This window comes from Psammomys obesus, unplaced genomic scaffold, assembly GCF_907164565.1.
Source record: "Psammomys obesus unplaced genomic scaffold, mPsaObe1.curated_primary_1811, whole genome shotgun sequence".
NCBI lineage: Eukaryota > Metazoa > Chordata > Mammalia > Rodentia > Muridae > Psammomys > Psammomys obesus.
In genome coordinates, this window is record NW_026592510.1 from 2890361 (window position 1) to 2896807 (window position 6447).

The 6447-nt window shown below is 41.1% G+C and overlaps 1 non-coding gene across 1 annotated transcript; it reads right to left on the bottom strand.

Annotated features, from left to right (window-relative positions):
• Positions 1-1939: 1939 nt before the first annotated feature.
• Positions 1940-2075, bottom strand: LOC129682057 (small nucleolar RNA SNORA17). Its single transcript, XR_008720927.1, has one exon. It is a non-coding gene; the product is annotated as a small nucleolar RNA SNORA17 (small nucleolar RNA).
• Positions 2076-6447: the final 4372 nt, after the last annotated feature.

Here is a 6447-nt window from a genome sequence, read left to right on the forward strand (position 1 = left end):
TAGTTAGTTAGTTAGTTAGTTAGTTAGTTAGTTAGTTAGTTAGTTAGAGACAGCCCCTGCTCCCCTTATTAAGGAAATCACTTGGAGACTGATTCTTTTTTTTTTTTTTTTTTTTGGCTCTGTTGGTCTCCTTGTGGAACTCCTGCCCTATCCAGGTCTTTCTATCTCCCCTTTCTTCCATAAGATTCCCTGCTCTCTGCCCAAAGATTGGCTGAATCTCAGCATCTGCCTTTTGATACCCTAATGGGTAGATTCTTTCAGAGGCCCTCTGTGGTAGGCTCTTGTCCTGCAATCATCATTCAGAAGGACAAACAGTATAAACATCGGAAGTGGAGAAAACATGAAACATTAGCCATTTTTTATTGTACTTCAGAATTCCACAATGAAAAGACACAGACTAACAGAATGGATGCAAAAACAGATCTATCCTGCTGCATGCAAGAAACACACCTCAACATCAAAGACAGACATTATCTCAGAGTAAAGAGTTAGGAAAAGATTTTCCCAAACAAATGGACCCAAGAAGTAAGCTGGAGTAGTCATCTAAAAAAGTAGATTTCAAACCAAAATTAGTCAAAAGAGATGAGAAACGATACTTCATACACATGAAACAAAAAGTCCACTATGATGATCTTTCAGTTTTTGAAATCTATTCTCCAGACACAAAGACACCCTCATTTGTTAAGGAAACACCGTTAAAGCTTAAATGATACACCAGCCCTTACACATTGATAATAGGAGGCTTCAATACCACATTCTCAACAATGGGCAGGTCATCCAGACAAAAACTAAACACTGAAATAATGGAACTAACATATTATGAACCAAATGGACCTAATAGATACCTACAAAACATTTCACCCAAACACAAAAGAATATACCCTCTTCTGAGCACATTATAGAATTTTCTCCACACCTTTAGTCAGTAGGAAGCAGGTGAGGGGCAGAGCCAAGGTGCCTGCTCATCCATGCCCTTGCCACCAGGGTCAGCTCTACTGTGCTTCCCAGACAAGGTACAAGGCCACTCTCCTGAGTGCTGCAGCTGGTGAGGACCAGGGCCAGATCTCTTGCTCTCATGACCCCAGAGCCAGCTCTCCCATCTGCCACAGGTGGTTAGGGATGATGGGGAGGAGCTTATCGCTCCCTCTTCCACACCAACTCACAGGAGATGAGTGGTAGGGCCATCTTTCCCTAGTGCCTTGGGGAGTCATCTCACCTGCCACTTCTGCAAAGTGTGGCCTGCTGTCCCGAGTACTGCCACTGGCTGGGGGCAGGGTGAGCTTTCCTGCTCTCCTACTCCCTGGGCTGCCTCTCCTCTGGTGCCCAGGTGAGAGCTGAAGACAGTCTGTACAGCTCTCAGATATCAACATGTCCCCGGGCAGCAGCCCAGACCAGAGATTCCTACCTGGCCTTTGGTGGGAACAGAATTCTGCAGCTGCAGGGCCACAGACAGAGATGGTTCCTCGTGGCAGCACAAGACAAATCCCCATCATGGTCTCAGGTGGCATCACCAGCTACTCACATCAGGCTGTTCCTCACTGCCTTGGAGTCTCCAGTTCTGCCTCCCTACTCTTTCTCTTTCTCTTCCATGTTTTCACCACTTATTTGCTCTATTAGTGGCACCCAGGGTTTCTGAGTGGGGTCATCTCAGGAGTGCTATCCTCCACTCCTGTATTATGTCACCAGGCAGGGTCATTGTGGGTAGGGCTCCTCTTCCCAGGCCATGTGGTGCCAGCCTGTTGGTCATCTCAGACTCACTCCTCACTTGCCCAACCACACACCCAATTGGCCCCTAGCGAGGGTTGTTTGTTTCTGGCTTACACCTACCCAGGAACCTGTGCAGGCCTGCCTGGCAGGATGGTCATTCTAGGTTATCTTGCTGTTTAGACTCCCTGGCTCCAGACTGGTGCTCATCTCAGACTCACTTTTTTTTTCAGGGAATGTTAGGCTATTAATTGTTCAGATGTTCATAGGACAGGTCACTGAGCATAGAATAGCCTCTCTCCTCTCTGTCACCTACTGACACACATGGGACACAGAAGCAGCACCTGGTATCTTGCTACTTTGCTGAAAGTGTTTATCAGCTGTAGGGGTTTCTAGTGTCAGTTTGTGTACTATCATATAATTTGCAAATAAAGACACTCTAACTTCTCCCTTTCCAATTTGTATCCCCTGATCTCCTTCAGTTGTCTTATTGCTACTTTATTGAATAGAAATGAAGTGAGCAGACAGCCTTGTCTTGTTCCTGATTTTAGTGGTATTGATTTTTGAATTTCTCTCAGTTTAAGTTGATGTTAGCTATGGACTCGTTTTAAATTGCCTAGGTATGCCCTTTGTATCCCTGATGTCTCCATAATATTTATCATGAAAGGGTGTTGGATTTTGTCAAAGATCTTTTTCCATGTAATGAGATGATCATGTATTTTTTGTCTTTCAATTTGTTTTTATGGTGGATTACATTTATCAATTTACATAGGTTGAGCCATCCCTGCAATTCTAGGATGAAATGTACATGACCATGGTGGGTTATCTTTGTGATATGCTCAGGGATTTGGTTAGCAAGTATTTTACTGAGAATTTTTGCATCTATGTTCATAAGGAAAATTGGTCTGTAATTCTCTTTCTTTGTTGTGTCTTTATGTAGTTTGGGTAACAGGGTAACTCTGACTTCAGAAACCAAACTGGGCAATGTTCCTTCTGTTTCTATTTTGTGAAATAATTTGAGGGGCATTGGTATTTGTTATCTCTTCTTTGAAAGTGTGGTAGAATTCTGTGCTAAAACCATCTTGCCCTGGGCTTTTTAAAAGAACTTTAAAAATTTTTTAAATTACATATGTTAATTATGCTCATAATTTAATTAAAATATAATTGATATGTTATATATAATTAAAATATATGTTACCATAAAGATCTCTTGCATATATAATATTATTCCAGTTCAATGTTTTTAATCAGATTCCTGAGTGGGAAAATGAGTGGGTCTCTGTGTCTATATATGTTTCTTTTGTCTATTCTTGGGCTCTTTTCCTTCTATTTGTTTCGTCCTATTCTTCTGTTTTAGTTTCTGTTTTATCTTTTATTTTGCTATTTTCCCTTAGAAGCCTGTTTATTTTTTAATAGAGACTGAAATGAGGTGGATCCAGATGGCAGGGGATGTGGGAAATACTAGCAGGCGTAGAGGGAGGAGCAACCCGAATCAGGATATAATATATGAGAAAAAAATCCATTTTCAATAAAGGGAAGAAAAACAACCCCCCTAAACAAAACAAAATAACAACAAAAAACACTTTAGGAGACACTCTGTGTGTGTGCATAACGCCTATTGCAGAAGCTAAAAATTACTTTTTATTTACATTTTTAATACTTAGTTTTTACATTTTTACTTAATAAAATTAATTACCATTTCATGTCTTTTCTGTTTTATGACATTTACTAGTAATGTATTATGATACTATATGTAAATTAAACAGTTACCATTGTTACAATTAGTTATTGGACTGACTCTCATATGTGTGGAGTCATATGACATTCTATGTAATCCTGACTCTATGACCATAACAAGGGAAGAGTCAGGACTGAAGTATTATTCTTTTTTACCTTTCTATAGATTAGAAAAATTGTCATTTATTTCTAATTTTTTAGCTAACTCATGGATAAACCAGTTATTCCCTGAAGATCATTTGTAACTGACCCATTAGGACTTTTATTGAAAACAAAATTGCAACATTGGCTTACCAAGTCTAATGTGAGCTTTCACATATTTCTTGCACACAAAGCCACATATTTTCTGTTACACGATGCCCCAAGTGTTGCTTTTTGGGGAGAATTTTCTTTCTTCCTGCTTGGACAGAGACTCTTCTGTCCAACAAAAAGCTTTGGAGAACCTTTCAGATGTTGCCCCCGGCACAGCGTCTCTTTCAGGCAGGACGGTCTTAGCTGCCACGCTCAGAAACCCACGTTGAGCTAACTTAAACAACCAGATGTGAAATTTGCTGGAAGAATATTGGAGTCTTTTTGAAAGACTCCCGGTGAGCCTCTCTAGACGGGGAGACCCCGCTTCCCAAGGAACAGCGAAACCAGCCTTCGGATGCAAGCCGCAAGAGGTTTATTTTGATACACGGGTACCCGGGGCGACAAAGCCTTTCGGAAGACTTGCGCGCCCTCTAGGTGGAAAGCTGGGGTTTTTATAAGGTTTTAGAGCAGAAGCGCGGGTACAGAAGCGAGAAGCATGGTTACAGGGGGCTGACTGGTACATTTACATGAGACCACAGTTTGAGTCAGAGTTTGGCAGGGACACCAGGATTCCAGGAACTGGGTGGTCGAGATGGTCATGATGACCCCTTAACTTGGCCCGCCACTTGTTGTTTTCCTTAGGACTCGTATCTCAACTGGAACAGTCTCACAGATATCCCATGAGGGTGATTAACACAAGCTGTTTTTGGCTCAACTGGGGCAGCCCGACCGCAGATATCCCAAGTGGGCGACACAGCTGGGTTTCTCAGTAATTTTCCAGTTCCCCTCCTAGCCTACAGAGTTTCTCAATACAGTGGTATACCACGAAATGGCGTTAGCTATGTTTGACTTAGGGTGAGGCGGGGGTCTTTCATTTTCAGTTCCTGGATCCCACTCTCTACAGGCAGCTGAACCACTTCAACTTTGGTCAGAAGACAATCTTATTAGGTGATATTTAAAAATTAATTGCTTCCAGTATCTTTTGTTTTGATTTTTTTAGTGGAGTATATTTTGCATTTGGTTAAGTACATGCACCTTATGGACAGCTTGAAGTTTTACGTGTGAGCATGCTCAATATTGAGCACTTCTGGCACCCCAACAGATCCCTTACATATCTGCCGCTTGATAACCCCCCAATTATACCGCCATCTATATCCCTGTTTACATTGGTTAGGTTGGTCTATTTTAGAACTCCACAGAAAAGGAATCACATAATCTGGCTTCTTTCACTTAGCACCTGTTTGGTATTTATCCATGCTGTGGGATGTATCACTAGGTTTGCTTTTTCAAAATTGTATGTATTCCATGTACAGCTACACTGTAGTCCGTCCATTTGAAGACTGTGACTCCACATGTGTACCTTTTTGTGAATATAAACAGTCATTTCTTGTGGGAGTGTACCTAGGAGCAGTATTGCTGGACCAATAAACTAACATGCATATTTAGCTTTAGGGAATTTCACCCAATAGATCAATTATGTCCCGAGGAGCAATGCATCAGTGTCTTCCCCAAATCTTTTTTCTTTTTTATTTGTCTTCAAAATTAGGCAGGGTTTTCTTTTCTTAATTAAAATTTATATTGTGTATATGTGCACATGTGTGTTTGCACATGTGTGGAAGATGTGGGTGCATGTAGAGGTGAGAGGACAGCTTTCAGGAGTCGGTTCTGTCCTCCAAGGGATCCTGAGGCTGCTGTGTTTGCAGGGCAAGCACCTTTACCTGCTAAAGCCACCTCGCTTGCTCTTGGTAGGGTTTTCTAGATCTGCCTGGAACCCTGAAATCTGCATGAGATTTGCCAGAGAAGTTCATGCTAAAGGGAGGTGAACCTTTTTTGGCAAAACTTAGCATGAGAGCTAGCCTTTTGGAGGAAGTGTGGATATTTATGTGAAACAAGGTAAATAAATATCAGTTACTACAAATGTGGAGTCATGGAATCCACATAGAACAATGGTTTACAACCTGTGGATCATGACCCCTTTGGGACTCAAATGACTTTCACAGAGGTCACTGATCTGAAATCTGGAATGTCAGATATTTACATTATGATTCATAACTGTAGCAACATTACAGTTATGAAATAATTTTACGGTTGGGGGATCACCATAACATGAGGAACTGTATTAAAGTGTGGTCATAGTATTAGGGAGATTGAGATCCAGTGACCTAAAACTTCTTAATGACTTGCAGCAGAAGAGAGAGGATCCTAATAAGGGCTGCATAAACTCTCTCAGAATGAGGGACTCATGTTGCAAGGATCATTTTCAATCTATGTTTCTCCTGAACATATCTCAATATCCAGGAACATTGGTACCGAAAATTGACTTGGCAATCATTCCTCAAATTATGCTTCGATTTTAAATGATAACTGAATTTCTGTAAAGCTATTTCCTACAACCAGTCATAGCCTGTATGTTCTTTTCCAGCCACTTGCAAAAAAAAAAAAAATCAGTTATTTGTTAGAAAAAAAAAACAAGAAAAATTTCTCTTTTCTCGTTGCTGCTTGCACAGGCTATGTTGGTTTTCAATTCCATAAATGTCTGGCTGCATTGCAATGCTACAACGTTCAGACTGCAAGATGACTGGGACAGTCTGGTTCTCTCCCAGCCTTAAAATGCAGTGTGGCTAAGGTTGAGCTTGCCGCAAAGATGTTAAGTAAATAAATTCACCTGTGTAAGTTTAAAATTGCATGAAACCCAGGTTTCCCAGTGTTCAAGGG